Source organism: Camarhynchus parvulus, chromosome 8 (assembly GCF_901933205.1).
Source record: "Camarhynchus parvulus chromosome 8, STF_HiC, whole genome shotgun sequence".
NCBI classification, from domain to species: domain Eukaryota; kingdom Metazoa; phylum Chordata; class Aves; order Passeriformes; family Thraupidae; genus Camarhynchus; species Camarhynchus parvulus.
In genome coordinates, this window is record NC_044578.1 from 737,935 (window position 1) to 755,769 (window position 17,835).

Below are 17,835 nucleotides of genomic sequence, written 5' to 3' on the forward strand. Positions count from 1 at the left end.
CCAGGGGACAGCAGTGGTGGCGCTCGGGCCCTGCTGGCTCCTCTCGGTTTATTTCTGTTCCTCGGTTTGTTTGGCAGTTCCTGCCCGTGTGCAGCCTGTGTGCCAATTTTCCTCCACAGGGCACAGATTTTCCAGCACATTTTCCATTCCCAGCTCTTTCCTGGGGGCTCAGCACACGAGAGCCAGGAGGTTAAAGCTGAACATGTTAAGGGAAAATAGAACATTCTCCTACAGAGACAGAGAGGACAGGAGGCTTTGGAGAACCACAGGACTGGGGAGTGAGCTTGGAAAAGGCTGGGAAAGACCTCCAGGACCATGGAGTGCAGCCTTGGAGTGAAAGGGGATGTGTTTTGCTGAGCCTGGTGACATGGAGCAGTCGGGACATGGGGCTGGTGTAGGAGTGCCAGGGGTAGGACAGTCAGGATGGATGAACATGAGAGATCTCTGCAGCCAGGTCAGAACTTGGGGTTTATTGCAGAGGGCCTGGGTGCAGGGCCCTGCTGGGAGCTGCCAAACACAGCCGGAGCAGAACTGAGAGAAGAGAGGGGGAGAGAGTAAAAGGGTAAGAGAGCAAATGGGTGAGAGAGTAAGAGGGTAAGAGAGCGAGGTTCCCCTTACAATACAATAAATCTTCTTCTGTGTTGAATATTCCAATTTTCACTAACCAATCTAGTACAAGATATAAATCCTACAGCATTTCCATACAGCCTGTAAGAATCATTACATTACCATCCTGTGTTACATTTTAAACCCTAAAAACTCCTCTTTGGGCCCCTTCTGCCAAGCTGTAGGGTCTGCTCTGACCCTTGGAGCTGTCTGCAAGCAGAGGATGTTGTTTGATCAAAAGGGGATCACCTTCAGCCAGCCACACCATTGTTTTCCAGTTGTTCAGTAACTGAGGGATCTCAAAGCTTGCTCTCATCTCAATCTCACTTACAGTTTCCATATTCTCAAAATCTTTTGCCAGGCAATCATATTTATAAAGCTTCCCTGTTTCACCTTCCCCAACAGCTGGGGGCTCAGAGGCTCTCCCTGGCACAGCAGGAGGAGCTGAGCCAGCCCTGGGAGCCACCAGCAGCCAGGGTGAGGGACACGGGGTGTCTGCACAGGGCAGGGGCTGGGGAGATCCTGGAGAGCCCAGAGCTCTGGGACAGGCCCTGTGGCTGCCCCAACGCTGGCAGTGAACCTAGACATCCCTGGCAGTGTCCCTGGACATCCCCAGTGTCCCCACAGTGTCCCCAGCCGAGGTGACATCCCCAGCCAAGGCTGAGCTCATCCCCATCCCTCTGCAGCTCCCAAAGTCAGGACAGCCACAAAGATGAATTCCCCTCACAATGGACCAGCAAGGAAAAAACACCCCCTGGGCCTGGAGGAGGAATTTCCATGTGCACAAGTTTTCCAGATAAAAAGGACAGGGATTTGTTAACATGTGTCATTTCTCTCTGTGGTTGTATTTCACAGAGGAAAGCTTTCAAAACAACTCTGACTTTTATTAGAGGACACACGTAAAGAACTTTTTTTAATTTTTTTTTTTATTTTAATGAATCAGCTGTTCCATCTCCCCTGAGTCCAGATCCTGAGAAGCATAAATCCTGCAGCAGATGCCTTTGGGAACCAAGAACCGAGGATGGATTTGCAGAGGCTGGAAAATGTAAATCCTGGATGTTCAGGCTGTTCCGTGCTGGCAAGGACCTCAGGAGGGCTCTGAGCAGGAGCCCTGGGGTGCCCAGGCTGCTCCCCAAGGACAGGGAGTGCAGAGTTTCCCTTGTGTCCAGCCTGGAGCTCTGAGGGGGAGCCCTGGGCAGTGTCAGACATCCCGGCAGCCCGAGCTGATCCTGGGATAGAACATTCCCTGTGCTGGGGGCAGGCTGGAGCTGCAGCCCCCCCCAGGGCCTCAGGGATGTCCCCACTCCTGTCACCCCCTCTGGGGACCTTTGCAGAGCTCCCCGTGGATTTTGTGTTGTCCCCCCTGCCCCTCACCCTTCAGACAAAGACTGCCATGAGAGCTGGGAGGAGGCTGTGGCAGGAGCAGGGTTTGTCTCGCTCAGGAGCTGCCCCAGCTCCTGCAGAGCCCAGCAAACATCCCATCCCATCCCGTCCCATCCATTCCATCCCATCCCAGCCCCATCTCCCACCCCATCCCATCCCATCCCATCCCATCCCGTCCCATCCCATCCCATCCCGTCCCACCCCGTCCCATCCCGTCCCACCCCGTCCCATCCCGTCCCATCCCATCCCATCCATTCCATCCCATCCCATCCCATCCCATCCCATCCCATCCCATCCCATCCATCCCGTCCCGTCCCACCCCACCCCACCCCACCCCATCCCATCCCATCCCATCCCATCCCGTCCCATCCATCCCGTCCCATCCCATCCCATCCCATCCCATCCCATCCCATCCATCCCAGCCCCAGCTCCCAGCCCACAAGCCCAGAGTGTGGGTTATTGAATTGCATCCTTAATGACCGAGTCTGCAGGGGTTTGTTTTAAAGAGTAATTTAAAACCAGAGGAGAAGACAAATCGCAGGGCCTGGGCTGTGGCCTGGCAGGGAGGGAGCCAGGAGAGGGATCCAAGACTGGATCCAGGAGGTTCCTGGCACTGGAGGGGGCACAGAGGGGCAGGGACAGCCCTGCCAGAGGGCACCGGGGGCAGCCGGTGCTCCCAGGGGTGTCCTGACCCTCGGGGCATCACCCCAGTGCCCCCATCCCTGTCCTGGGGGCTCAGAGCCCACCCCAAAACCCCTCATCATGTGCTGCTCATTAACAGACACCCCAAAACCCCTCATCATGTGCTGCTCATTAATGAGAATCACCTGTGATGAGGCTCACCCTTAATGAGGATCACCTGGGATGAGGCTCACCCTTAATGAGGATCACCTGGGATGAGGATCACCTTTAATGAGAATCACCTGGGAGGAGGATCACCTTTAAAGAGAATCACCCTTAATGAGGTTCCCCCTTAATGAGGCTCCTGAGCCACACCCACGAGGCTCCTTCCCTTTGTTAAACAAATTCAGCCGCGGGGGTGCCAATATTTGCTCAATATCAATAAAATAAACACCCTCAAGTGGAAAGTGCGTTACTGCGAGTGCTTTATGGATGTGTTTTAGTTTAAATAAAAACCCTTAAATCAGTCTAGAGGAGGCTCTGGAGCCAGGCTGGGACACCTGGGGGTGCTCACCTGGAGAGGAGAAGGATCCAGGCAGAGCTCAGAGCCCCTGCCAGGGCCTGAAGGGGCTCCAGGAGAGCTGGAGAGGGACTGGGGACAAGGGATGGAGGGACAGCACACAGGGAATGGCTCCCAGTGCCAGAGGGCAGGGATGGATGGGAGATTGGGAATTGGGAATTGTTCCCTGGGAGGGTGGGCAGGGGCTGGGCTGGAATTCCCAGATTTGCTGTGGCTGCCCCTGGATCCCTGGCAGTGCCCAAGGCCAGGCTGGACACTGGGGCTGGAGCACCTGGGACAGTGGGAGGTGTCCCTGCCATGGGAATGGGATGAGCTTTAAGGAGTGTTTTTCAGGGGAATGGAAACGATATAAATTAGAGATGTGAATCAGCTCTTTAAGCAGGGAATTTGATGAATAACAGCTCCTTGGAGCAGTGGAACAGCAGGAATTCAGGGTAGAGCGAATTCTTTCCTGTGGAGGGGAGGTGCAGTGGGGGATGAAAAACAGGGAAAAACACAGCATAAAACACTCCCAGGCACAGGGGGGAACTTGGGGTGTCTGTGCAGGGCAGGAGTTGGATCAGTGATCCCTGGGAGTCCTTTCCACCAGGACATTCCACGATGCTGGGCTAAAACAGCCCGAGCCACAACATCCATCAGTGCAGGATGACACCTCCAAACCTCGTCCTTTAATCCCTCCTGCTGAGCCAGGCCTAAGCCAAGGTGGGATTTAATTCATGGCTCGGCCTGGTCAGCCCCGGGAGCCCGGAATTCCTGAGCAGAGCCCCCGGGTTTGGGGCACACGCCGTCCCGAGCAAGCGGCGTCATCCCAGCCGGGAGACGTGAGCACAAGTGGGCAGCCCATAAATATCCATTATTGCTCCCTGGCACACAGAAATGCCTGCAGGAACATGCAGTGGCCCTCAGCAGGAGAGGAGGAGCCCTGAGGAGCTCTGAGGAGCGCAGGAATTATTTGGGGCACGGCAGGAATGTCTCTCCCCTCATTCCACCTCTTTGATCCTTCTCCTGGTCTTTAGGATCCTTCAAACATGAGAGCTCCTGTGGAAAGCAGAGGAATTTCCAGCCCAGGCACAGGGAAAGGTCAGCAGGCTGCTTGGTGGGATCAGCCATGGAGCTGGATTCCCGTGGATTTGGGTTATCAGGGACCTCATTCCAGCATCTCCTGTGCTTCCAAACAAGGCCTGGCGAGAGCAGAGCACGGCATCCACAATCCCATCCCATCCACAATCCCATCCCATCCACAATCCCATCCCATCTGGGCTTCCCAGCTCAGAATTCCTGGCTGTGGGACCTCCCTGCCTCAGCCCAGGGCTGGGGGACACTCCTGGGAATGTCCAGTGGTGGTGGCAGGAGAGCTGATCCCCCTGACCCCACACACAGAGGGGCTCAGGCTGCACAGCAACACCCAGACCCTAAAGCCTCACGTGGCCTTTGGGGACCCTCAGAGCAGGGACCACCTGGGGCAGGTTTGGGGCACCCACATGGGGCAGGGTTGGGGCACTACATGGGGCAGGTTTGGGGACCAACATGAACAGGTTTGGGGATCCATGTGGGGCAGGTTTGGGGCACCACCTGGGACAGGTTTGGGGCACTACATGGGGCAGGGTTGGGCACCCATATGGGGCAGGTTTGGGGATGCACATGGACAGGTTTGGGCATCCATGTGGGGCAGGTTTGGGGTACCCAGTGGGGCAGGCTTGGGGCATGCACATGAACAGGTTGGGGGCACCCAGTGGGGCAGGTTTGGGGCACCCACATGGGCAGGTTTGGGGATCCATGTGGGGCAGGTTTGGGGCACTACCTGGGACAGGTTTGGGGCACCCACATGGGCAGGTTTGGGGATCCATGTGGGGCAGGTTTGGGGCACCCACATGGGCAGGTTTGGGGACCAACATGGACAGGTTTGGGGATCCATGTGGGGCAGGTTTGGGGCACCACCTGGGACAGGTTTGGGGCACCCACATGGGCAGGTTTGGGGACCAACATGGACAGGTTTGGGGACCAACATGGACAGGTTTGGGGATCCATGTGGGGCAGGTTTGGGGCACCACCTGGGACAGATTTGGGGCACCCAGTGGGGCAGGTTTGGGGACCAACATGAACAGGTTTGGGGCTCCCACATGGGGCAGGTTTGGGGCACCCACATGGGGCAGGTTTGGGGACCAACATGGGCAGGTTTGGGGCACCCACATGGGCAGGTTTGGGGATGCACATGGACAGGTTTGGGCATCCAGGTGGCAGAGGCACCTTCCACAGCCCAGGGTGCTCCAATGACATTTGCATGAATTACCCTGGAGGTTTTTGACAGAGAAAAGATGCAGAAAAGCAGAGTTAAAGCTTTCTCCTGTCGCAAATCTGCCCAGGGGAGCAGGAACATCCTGTTTGCTCTATTACGAGATAATAATGGCATTAAACAGGACATAATTATGGCCTCATTAGTTATAGCCCTACACAATTATTTGGGGGGTTAAATCTCTCTATTCAGACCACAGACTCGACCTGGCCTAAAAATCCCACCAAAATTAAAAAGTTTTCCCTTTAAGTAAAGTCTAGGAGTTAATAAAATCCACGGGTAACCAAACAAGCACAATTCCTGTCGGGATCTCAGTGCCAGGGCTGTGGCACTTTCCTCCTGGCTACATGTGACACAGAATCAGGGGATGGTTTGGGTGGAAGGGACCTCAGAGGTCCCCGTGCAGGTCCCTGCAGTCCCTCCCCTGCAAAGGCATCTCTCAAATGATATTTATGTCCTGCTCTGGCTTTTTTTAATAAAGGAGGAAAACTTCCCTCCCCTCCCTTCCTCCTCATTTATTACAGGCATTAAGTTAAACATGGTTTCCTCTTAAGCTCGACCTAATCCAATTAATATTAATATTGCCCTGAGCCAGGCTGATCTCATTAGTGTCGATATTTAATATCTTTGCTGCGAGTTGTGCTGAAAAGGAGTTTCTTGCTTTTCAGCCACTCTGGAAAGAAGGAGCAGCATTTTCTTCCATTCAGGAACGAGGATGGGATGGGGAAAAGGAGCGGCCTGGGCCAGGGGGTGCTGGACCCAGCGGCTCCTCTGCACCTCGGCCAGGAAAGTGCTGGGAATGGGACCTGGGGGCCTCTGCCGAGGAGGGAATCACGAGGAACCGCCGGGATAAAGAGTGCATCCTCCTGGGGCATTGCCAGAACTGCATCCCCGGCCGGAGGAGCCCCCTGGGGACATTGGTGTGACACCAGCGCTGGTGGCCCTCCCGCAGCTCCTCCTGGTCCCAAGTGATTTTTGAAGATTTTCTAAGCCTTCTGATGTTTACATTCTTGTAACAAACTTTCTCACACCCTTTCTGTAAATAACTCACTGTTTTGCATTCTTTTATGGAGGAGGAGAAATTTGACGGGCTGTTGGTTTGTCCAGTGTCATTGGAGAGGTGGCGCTGTCATCAATCCACTGTCACTTTTGGAAATCTACAAATGTTGGAGTCAGAAAATAAACTTCTCTTCTTCACCTTGAGAGCAGCAGTGTGTGCTCGTATTGTTTGGTATCCTACAGTAGAGGGATGCTCTGGGTGCGGCTCATTAACAGGGGGCATGGCTCATTAATGAGGGGATGGCTCATTAATGGGGGGCACGGCTCATTAACGGGGGGATGGGTCATTAACGGGGGGATACCTCATTAACACAGCGCTCATTAATTCGCCAAAGCTCGGGAATTCCGTTTGTTTCGTTTATTCCGTGCTGGCCAGCTGTGCGGCCCGCAGGGGACCCGCGCTCTGTGCTCGCTGGAATCAAACCCAGGAAATCCAGGATTCCTGCAGGCTGCTGTCCCGCAGCACCAGGGGCTCGCCAGGAGCTGCACAAGCACTTTCAGCCCTGCTTGTGTCCTCTGCTCCCCTTCCCTTCCCTTGGAGCAGCTGTCGGGGTCAGGGACAGGGTTTGGAGCAGAATCACCCCGGATTGTGGTTGCAGCAATAGCAGCCAGTGAAACGGGATCCCTGCTATTCAGAACAAAATTCCCTTTTTGTTTTGGATCCAGCGGCAAATAATTGGGACCCACGGAATGCCATAAAGCCATAGAATGGTGTGGCTTGGGAAGGACCTTAAAGAACAAGATGATCCTACCCAAACCATTCCATAATTTACAAATAATTTCCTTTCATGTGCAGGGCCTGTGGAGATGATGCAATGACAACTGCCCAGTTCCAGCCCCAGGGCTCAGTGTTAGATGTGTTCATCCTCCTCCAAACCACAAAATGAATGTTTCCTTGCCATGACCTCCTGGTCTGAGGCCAGGCTGCTTCAGTTCACCTCTGCCCCCTCTCACCACATCCTGGCTGGTGCCCAGAGCAGCCCTGGCTAAGCAGAGACAGCTCCATCAGCGCTGGCAGGAGCAGCAGCAGCTCCCACCTTGGCCCTGCTCATCTCTGCAAACCCATTTTTAGGGAATTAATGCTGTGTCTCAGCCCCCCAGAACAGCCACACGTGGGATAACCCCACCTAACCCGGGGGGAATAATCAGGGTTTTGTTTGTGACTTTTCATAAATTTGCTCGGTTTGGATTGAGAGGGATCTCAAAGCCACCCGGTGCCACCCCACCCATGTCAGGGACACCTTCCACTGTCCCAGGCTGCTCCAGCCCCAGTGTCCAGCCTGGCCTTGGGCACTGCCACAGCTGCTCTGGGCAGCCTGTTGCCCACCCTGATAGGGAGGAATTCCTGCCCAGTGTCCCATCCATCCCATCACGAATGGATCCATGCCCACGGAGAGTCCCAGCAGCTGGATGACATCCTGAGATTTCCGGAGCCCCTTCTGGAGCTCTCCCAAGTCCCTGAGGTGCCAAAACAGAGATGGCAGCGGTGGGATTCGAACCCACGCCCCCGCAGGGACTGGAGCCTTAATCCAGCGCCTTAGACCGCTCGGCCACACTACCCTGGCACGGTGCACCCTGGGAACGGCATTGGAGCCGGGATCCGCCCCTGGGCACGGTGCCCTGCCATCCCGGCCCTTCCCCAGCTGCCTTCTCCCGCTGCACTCCCAAAGCTGCCTTTCCTTCCAGTGTGGGATTGCTGCTCTGCCACCCCCTTCCCTTCCCAAACCTTCCCAAACCTTCCCTTCCCTTCCCTTCCCAAACCTTCCCTTCCCAAACCTTCCCTTCCCAAACCTTCCCTTCCCTTCCCAAACCTTCCCTTCCCAAACCTTCCCAAACCTTCCCACCTTCCCAAACCTTCCCTTCCCAAACCTTCCCTTCCCTTCCCAAACCTTCCCTTCCCTTCCCTTCCCTTCCCTTCCCTTCCCTTCCCTTCCTTCCCAAAACCTTCCCAAACCTTCCCAAACCTTCCCAAACCTTCCCAAACCTTCCTTCCTTCCCAAACCTTCCCTTCCCTAACCTTCCCTTCCCTTCCCTTCCCAAACCTTCCCAAACCTTCCCAAACCTTCCCAAACCTTCCCAAACCTTCCCAAACCTTCCCTTCCCTACACCTTCCTTCCCTTCCCTTCCCAAACCTTCCCAAACCTTCCCAAACCTTCCCTTCCCTTCCCAAACCTTCCCTTCCCTTCCCTTCCCAAACCTTCCCTTCCCCCAAACCTTCCCCCTTCCCTTCCCACCTTCCCTTCCTTCCCTTCACAAACCTTCCCTTCCTTCCCTTCCCTTCCCTTCCCTTCCCTTCCCTTCCCTTCCCTTCCCTTCCTTCCTTCCTTCCCTTCCCTTCCCTTCCCTTCCCTTCCCTTCCCTTCCCTTCCCTTCCCTTCCCTTCCCTTCCCTTCCCTTCCCTGGTTGAGCCCACACTCCCAGCTCCCCCCACACTCCCCCCCACATCTCTTTTCTCAGAGGCTCAGGACAGCCCCTCCGTCCCGTCGGGAACAGGACCAGAATCCGATTTTCCTGTTGGATTTGTGCCATGTCCCAGCCGTGCAGAGGGACCAGGGGCTGAGGTGACAGTGACAGTGACAGTGCCAGCACTGCTGCTCGGGGGCTGTGTGGTCCACAGATCCCACACTGCCACTTTGGGATCAGGGAAGGTGCCAAACCCTGCAGGAAACCTCCTGCCAAGCGCCGGGAGCCAGACCCAGGGAAGTTCTGGAGTCACGTAAATATTTTTGTTCCCCGGTTAAACACAGCCACTCTCTCCTTCCTCAGCACGGCGATAAAAGCACTTTTCAATAAACAGGGCTTCAAAGGGATGTTTGCACTTGGCTCCTCTTCCAGCCTTTTTCATTCACTGGAACAGCTCCTGGCTGTAGGAACTACAGGTGACCCCCCAGCTCCCTCAGCTCCCTCTGGAAACTCGGCACCTTCTCCCAAATCCTCCCGTTCCCAGACACGTTCTGATTTAAACTAAAAAAATAACCAGTGATAAAAAAGGAGATGTTGTCTGGCATTCCTTGCTCCATGGGTTTTTTGATCCATGTTGCTCCAGTGCTAGGAGTCCCTAGACCCAAATCCTGGGATGGATCCCTGTCACTCTGATTTTTGAAGATTTTCTAAGCCTTCTGATGTTTACATTCTTGTAGCAAACTTTCTCACACACTTTCTGTAAATAATTATTGGTTTGCGTTCTTTTATAGAAGAAATCTGATTGGCTGTTGGTTTGTCCAGTGTCATTGGAGAGGTGGCACTGTCACCCTCCAATCCACTGTCACTTTTGGAAATTTATAAATGTTGAAGTCAGAGAATAAACTTCCCCTTTTTACCTTGAGAACAGCAGCGTGTGCACATTGCGTTATTTCATGTCCTAAAGTGACAGATCCCTGTCAGGGATCCCCTGCAGAGATGATGAAACTCCAGGAGCAAATGGTTATTTGAGGATAATAATCGGATTTTCATTAAGGGGACACTCACAAACTGCTGCAGATTTCTGAAAGTCGATTTATTTCCAGCCAGCAGCTGCCAAATCATTCCCAAAGAAATTCCAGCCCCATGGAAGTATCGCAGCCCCATTTGGGATCCCGTGGATCTGGGGACCCTGATCTGCCCCAGGAGAGCTGGGGAAGTGCAAGATTTGAGGCATTTTGCACCTCATTGTGTGGCAGGCATTGGGAAACCTTCCCAATAAACATCCTGCAGTGCTGGGGAGGTTTGGAATTAAACCCCAAACCACTTTAATAAATCCAATGGGATTATTTCAATTAAAAAGAAGTGATTACAACAGCCCTTATTTGCTTATTAAGGCATTTAAGCAGCCCCTATTAAAAGATTAGAAGATATTGAGCCTTGATAGGGCTCTCAAAAACACTGTTTGGAATATCCCTGGTTAAAATTATTGCTGTTTAAATACTTCTGCCTAAAAATTACATTATTAAAATTGGACATCCCTGTCCAAATTTGGGACAGCAGCTTTGAGAAGGCCTGAGACCTCCTTAGGGATCACCCATGGCCATAGAAAACCCACCAGGGTTTGTAGAAAATGTTTTTATTCCCCTAAACCAGAAGAAAAACCCCTCCAATATTCCCTGATCTGCTCATTCTTGTGTTCTCCAGCAGCCCAGCCCAGGGCCAGGAGCTGCCAAGAGCAAATAATTCCCATTTCCATAGATGAGGAGATGAATCATTCCTGGTATTTTTAGCAGGTCATTAAGGGCTGGCAGGGATATTTGCAAACCGGCTTGTGAGGGTTTGCATTGGTGAGAGCACAACCTCGGAGAGAAAACATCAACTGGGAGTCAGAACAGAGGGAATGGGAGGACTGGGAATTGCACCTCCAAGCCTGAAGCTGACAGGGAGGGATGGGATAAATGGGGTTTGTGGGAGCCTGGGCCCCGCTCCACTGAAACACAGGGTAGGATTTGTCCCAGCCCGTGGATAATGTGGGAATCCCAGCCCATGGATATTCACACGCCCTGGGGAGGGGTGCTGCAGGCACTGGGACAGCTGGGGCCCGTGGGCTTGGATGGAAAAGGAGTTTGCCTGCTGGTCTGGGAGCAGGGGAGTTCTTTGGGAGTTCAGAGGAGCATCAGGGCACCTCAGAGGAGTCATGGAATGGGTTGGGAGGGACATGAAATCCACCCAGTGCCATCCCTGCCATGGGAGGGACACCCTCCACTGGCCCAGGCTGCTCCAGCCTGGCCTTGGGCACTGCCAGGGATCCAGGGGCAGCCACAGCTGCTCTGGGCGCCTGTGCCAGGGCCTGCCCACCCTCACAGCCAGGAATTCCTTCCCAAAGTCCCATCTCAATCTCTCTTCTTTAGTTCAAAACCATTCCCTCGTGTCCCATCACCATCTGCCCATGCAGAATTCACTCTCCTGGCACAGGGGAAGAGCTGCTCACCCATCAGTGGAGCAGAGCTTCCCAAAATGGGCATCCAATAAAGATACTCTACACATTAATATTCATATTTAACAGCTCCTTCTCCTTGTCTGTGCTGTTGGGGTACAATGAGCACCTCTCAGGGGAAACCCAGGGAATAAATAAACCCAGCTGGAAGGATCCCAGGGAGCCTCTGGCAGCAGGAGGGCAGCTCACACATCCCGAAAGCCCAGCTCTGCCACGGCCCAGGCTGACAGGGCTGCACATTCCTTCCCAAATGTGGAGGGACTGCCTGGGAACGGGATACCAAGGAGGGCTGTGCCAGGGCCACCATCCGTCAGCTGTCCTGCATTGTCCTGGAAAACCCAATTATCCAAGGCACCAGCAGCCTGACATCTGTCAGGGGTGGAGCTGTCATCCTCTGCAGTGCAGGGATGTGTGGGGCCACCACCTCCACTGGGACAGCCCATCCGTCCCAGCAGGGTCCAGGGGCCAGTGGGGATCTTGGGGATCCTCTCTGCACAAAGTCCCTCACATTTGGGAAGATTTCTGTACTTCTCCTCATTTGTGCATCAATGGTGGAGCTGCTCCTGCTGTTGCTGTCCTGAGCCATCATTAGGCAGCACAGCCCATCCATCCTCCATCCTCCATCATCATTGTCCATTATCCATCATTGTCCATCATCCGTCATTGTCCATCATCCACTGCCCATCATCATCCATCATCATTGTCCATCATCCGTCATTGTCCATCATCCACCATCCATCATCATCTATCATTTTCCATCATCCACTGCCCATCGTCCTCCATCATTGTCCATCATCCACTGCCCATCATCATCCATCATCATTGTCCATCATCATCCATCATTGTCCATCATTCACTGCCCATCATCATCCATCATCCACTGTCCATCATGCATCATCATTGTCCGTCATTCATCATTGTCCATCATCATCCATCATTGTCCATCATCATCCATCATTATTGTCCATCACTGTCCATCATCCCTCATTGTCCATCATCCACTGTCCATCATCCATCACTGTCCATTATCCATTGTCCATCATCCCTCATGGTCCATCACTGTCCATCATCATCCATCATCACTGTCCATCATCCATCACTGTCCATCATCCATCACTGTCCATCATCCACTGCCCATCATCATCCATCACCATTGTCCATCACTGTCCATCATCATCCATCATCCCTCAGCAGCCAGAGCCAGGATGAGTGCAATGTCAGCAAGGGGAGATGTCTCTGCCTGGGCCAGGGGTCACCAGTGTCACCCCCAGGGCCACCCTGGCAGCAGGAAGGCGGCCCTGGATCTGGAGTCTCTTCAGGAGCTGTTTTTGAGGGAAGGAAAAACCATCAGGAGAACGGGAACAGGCCCAGGCTGCACCCAGGGAGTGTCACCTTGGAGGGAACCTCTGGATCACAGGATACAGGAAAGCCCTGCCTGGCTGCCCATCCCGAGCTTTCAGCAGCTCCAAGGTACAGCTGCAAAAGGACCCCCACGCCCAGGGCTCGGCTCTGGCAGCAGCCCTGGAAGGGTAAATCTGGCTCCAGCTTCATCAGCTCCCTCAGCACTTGTCAAATTAAGGGCTCTGGTTGGAGCCTCAAAGGCAGAGAGGCTCTGCAGCAGCCAGGGAAGGGAGCTCAGGGAATTGCAGGAGCTGGGGTTGCAGGAGATGGAGTTAATGTCTTCTCTGAAGGGAAATCTGGTGTCAGAGAGGAACAAGGTGATAAAACACGACTCAGGGAGCCTGAATGCCCAAGAGGGCAGAGCTGGTGCCTTGGAACAGAATCCCCAGGGCCCTCATTCCCAGGAAAAGAGAGCTCATTCCTCACCAGGGAATCCAACAGCTCCATCCACTCACAGAGAATCAGGGAATGGCAGGATCAGCTCTGGCCCTTCCCACATCCCCTGGGAGCCCAGTGCTTCTGTTTGGATTTTTCTTTGAGGAATGGATTTAATGTGGAGTCAATTGAGCGGAACCTTTGCTGTAAATGCAGGCATTTGTTTCTTGAGTCCTAGGGGAGCTTCCATTAATTATCCTGGGGCCCATGGCCAAGCTGGAAAGGAATTTGTTTCCAAGGGAAAAGGAGCAAGTCACAGACAGATGCAGGGTGGGTTTCAGACACAACAGAAGAAAGGAACTTAAATCAGGGTTTAGGATCAGAAGTGATCAGAGATTTGCCACTTGGAATGTCTCTGGACATTTTAGGCCACCAGGCAAGGTGGGACAAGGAGAGGCTATTCCTGCAGGATGGCAGTGCCTGGCCTGGGCTCAATCCTCCCCTGCTCATGATCCTCCCACCCCCAAACACACCATGGCTCCTCCTGCCAGGTGTCCTGGAGCTCCCCTCCAGCCCAGCACAGAGCCTGGGGCAGCAAAACTCCTTTTCCAGATTCCTCTTTTCTCCTGAGCAATGCTGAGGTGCAACTGAGCCCCGCAAGTGCTCCATGGTCCTTCACCTTCTGCTTTGCTCCATCAGGGGCCGGAGGCGCAAGGAGGGCTCTGGTGGCACTGGACCCCTGCCAGAGAGTGCCTGGAGCTCCTGGGAAGAGCTTCCAGAGAATCCATGCTGGATGCAGGCAGCAGTTCTGTGAATGCAGAGCTGTGGCTGCTGGCAAAGGCTCAGCTCCAGCTGAAGCTCCTGGGAATTGCTGCCTGTGCCTCAGGTGAGATTTGGTGTTTGGAACCAAAATGAGGCCAAAACAAACCTTTGGAAAAGGCAACAGCATGGATGAAAACCTGGAAAAGTAGGAGACCAGCACAGTTCTCCAAGTTCAGACATTTCTGGGAGAAAGGCAAGGAGCAGAGGCCAGGGGAGCTGTGGCTGCCCCTGCATCCCTGGCAGTGCCCAAGGCCAGGCTGGACAGGGCTTGGAGCAGCCTGGGACAGTGGGAGGTGTCCCTGCCATGGCAGGCGTGGCACTGGGTGGGATTTAAGGTCCCTTGTTATTCCTGTCACCTCAGGGAAGGGGGGAAGGACAAGGGGAGCTCTCCCACACCACAGAGCCCAGCCCCCAAGGGAAACAAACCCTGAACCCAAGGAGAGCACAGCACATCCCAAAAGCAACCACAGAAACCCAAGGTCAACGAGCCAAGTATCTGGAAGCAAGCAGGAGCAGCTCCACGTGACCTCCTGGGGCACTTCCCTCTTCAGACAAGTGTTTGTTGTGCAATCGCGAATGGTGGCATCCAGAAACTCGGAATCCAAACTTCCCATTTCCTGATCCAAGATGCTGCAGAAATCAGTTGTGAGCTGGCTGCTTGGATGAAATCCCTCCCCAAAAGCAGCCTGTGGGTTTGACATGGAGCCTGGGAACAGAGCACATGGCTCATGGCTGGAATGGCTCTGTTTCTGCTCTTCCCTGTGAGTTCAAACGAGAGAATTCCTTTTACGTTCATCTGTCCTCATGGAAGCCTGGAAGAGGAGAAGAGATAAATGATTATAAATGATTAACATCATCTAAATATAATTCCTTCATTCTGAGAGCCTTTGTGACACACTCCCTTGGGAAATACTCCCAGCTGAAATGGAATTCTGCTCCGTTCCTCACAGATCTCCCATTGCTCTTGTGAAACACATGAGGCATTAAATGTCAGCAGTAACAATGTCAATAATGGTGCCCTGCTGAGAACCCAACTGGCAGCTTGGAAATGCAGGCAGACCCGGAAATACTGGGAAAAAAACACCTTTAAGGGGTAAACTTTCCTTCCCAAATCCTGCAGCTGCTCTGGATAAAGATCCATCAGGGTGGGATGTGTGTGAACAATGGGGTTTGCAAGAGAAGAAAAATGGATTTTCAGTGGTGTTTAAAGAGTTAGAAATGATGGCTGAAAAATTTCAATTCCTGCCCTGCCCCAGCATTCCAGGAGGCAGCTGGTGGAACACTGTGGGACACAGGGTGGGATTGCTGGGGTGTCTGTGCAGGGCCAGCAGCTTGACTGGATGATCCCTGTGTGTCCCTCCAGCTCTAGATATTCCATGATTCTGTCAGGCTGCCAGTGTGGGAGCCATGGCTCCAACTCCACTTCCCAACATCCTTTAGAAAGACAGGAGATAATCAATATTTTCCTACTGATTAGACGATAAAAGGGAGATGATAAAAGGGAGGAATAAAAATTGCATTTGTCAGTCAGCTACTGCACACAGCAGCAGATAAAATAATTACCGAGCACTCGTGGGGCTCAGGCTCATTCCAGTGATTCATGGGGATGTTGGGAAGCTGTGCTGGGACTGAAGGGCATCTGGAGTTTGTGCCTTGGAGTCCACTCAATCCATAAATATGTGGGATGGAAGCTGTGACTCCCAGCCCTGCTCAGCCCTGCAGCAGCACCCCAACTCCCGTGTCAATGGCCAGTGGCACAGAGAGGAGCAGTGCCCAAGCCCTCAGAGTGGCCCTGCATTGGGAATTGTGAGCTCAGCATTCCTGGATGCCCAGTTCCTCTCCTGGTGACACAGAGTGCAGTGACAGAACTTTCCTGTAAATGAAAGCTGGAGTTTCTAAGAACTCTTCTGACTAATGTGGCTTGGGCTTGGCTGGAGGACACAAACCCTTCATCAAACACAGTGAGAAATGCCAGAGAATGCTCAAATCCAGGGAATGTGAGGCTGGGAGGGAGCAGGCTGACCCCAGCACTCGGAATGCTGGGGCTGGGAGCCAGGCCCTGCCTCGGGCTTAGCTGGGCTGGATTCACAGCTTAGTGCTGGTCCTCTGATTCCCAAGGACAAAGGTATCCTCAGCCAACACGAGGGACTGGGGCCTCAGCATGGAAACCAAATTGTCCTGGAAGTGCTGTGAATCTGAATCCAACTGCAACATCAAATCCAAGGAAAAACACATCCTCTGGGTTTCAGAAAGATGGAATGTGGGAAATACAACCCAGACCTGGGGTCAGCCCAGAGCAGGGGCACAGGGTGGCTCCAGAGCTGTCATGAAGCAGGAGACACTGAAACATCCCAGAGAATTCTCTCCTGCTCAGACAGATGGAATCATGGAATATCCTGAGCTGGATCCCACAGGGATCATCCAGTCCAAGGCCTGGCCCTGCACAGACACCCCAATGCTGCCACCCTGTGCCTGAGCATTGTCCAAGCAGTCCCTGAGCTCTGGCAGGGCTGGCAAGGTGGGATAAACGCTGGATAATCAGCGGATAAGGAGGTCACTGCACTCTCCCACAAGCTCCCTAAAAAGAGACCAGGTCCTGGCAGGTCCCAGCTCAGAGCCAGCCTCAGGCTGATATCCCACGGGTCAAGAAAATCACGGGGCAATTCATTGAGAATTTCCCTGCTGGCAGAGGTATCTGTCCTTCCCCCAGGTGAATGGGACAAGGAAATCCAGGGCAGCAGGAGGCTGAGAAAGCACAGCAGCTTTTCATTCCATGGGAGATGTTGCTGGGACACAAAGCAGACCCTGCTGCTCCCCTCAGAGCAGGCAGCAGCTCCAGGGCCCAGCAGGGGCTGGGCTGCCTGGAAAATCACCTGGATCTGAGGGACTGCCCATGGAGGGGCTCCAGGAGCTGCCCTGGTGTAACCAGGAACCCACCCTCTGTAGGGACAAGGGAAAAGGGGCAGTGGCTTCACACGGACACTGGGCAGGGATGGATGGGACACTGGGCAGGAATTGGTTCCCTGGCAGGGTGGGCAGGCCCTGGAATAGAATTCCCAGAGCAGCTGGGGCTGCCCCTGCATCCCTGGCAGTGCCCAAGGCCAGGCTGGACACTGGGGCTGGAGCAGCCTGGGACAGTGGGAGGTGTCCCTGCCATGGCAGGGGTGGCACTGGGTGGGCTCTGAGGTCCATTCCAACCCAACCCAGACTGGGATGCTGTGGGATGAGGAGGGCTCAGTGGGAACACCTTCACTTGGGTTTGTCAGGATTTAATCCCTCTGTGCAATGATGGTTGTTCTGGGTGTGGCCAGTACAGAATTGTCCTGCCTCAGCTCCATCCCCTCCTCAGCTCCATTCCCTCTCTCTCCCCTCAGCTCCATTCCCCTCTCTCCCCTCAGCTCCATTCCTTCTCTCTCCCCTCAGCTCCATTCCCCTCTCTCCCCTCAGCTCCATTCCCCTCTCTCCCCTCAGCTCCATTCCCTCTCTCCCCTCAGCTCCATTCCCCTCTCTCCCCTCAGCTCCATTCCCCTCTCTCCCCTCAGCTCCATTCCCCTCTCTCCCCTCAGCTCCATTCCTTCTCTCTCCCCTCAGCTCCATTCCCCTCTCTCCCCTCAGCTCCATTCCCTCTCTCCCCTCAGCTCCATTCCTTCTCTCTCCCCTCAGCTCCATTCCTTCTCTCTCCCCTCAGCTCCATTCCCCTCCTGCCTTCCCACAGGAAAATCCCAACAGCTCCAGGGTCACTCCATCCCCTGAGTTTGAACACAAAGAGCACGTGCACAGGGGAATATAAGCAAG

The 17,835-nt window shown here is 54.0% G+C and overlaps 1 protein-coding gene and 1 non-coding gene across 2 annotated transcripts in view; both read right to left on the minus strand.

The window, feature by feature from the left end:
* Positions 1 to 17,835, minus strand: part of LOC115906381 (cystathionine gamma-lyase-like) — a 38,271-nt gene that overhangs the window by 18,069 nt on the left and 2,367 nt on the right. The window lies entirely within an intron of this gene.
* TRNAL-AAG lies at positions 8,021 to 8,102 on the minus strand. Its single transcript has one exon. It is a non-coding gene; the product is annotated as a tRNA-Leu (tRNA).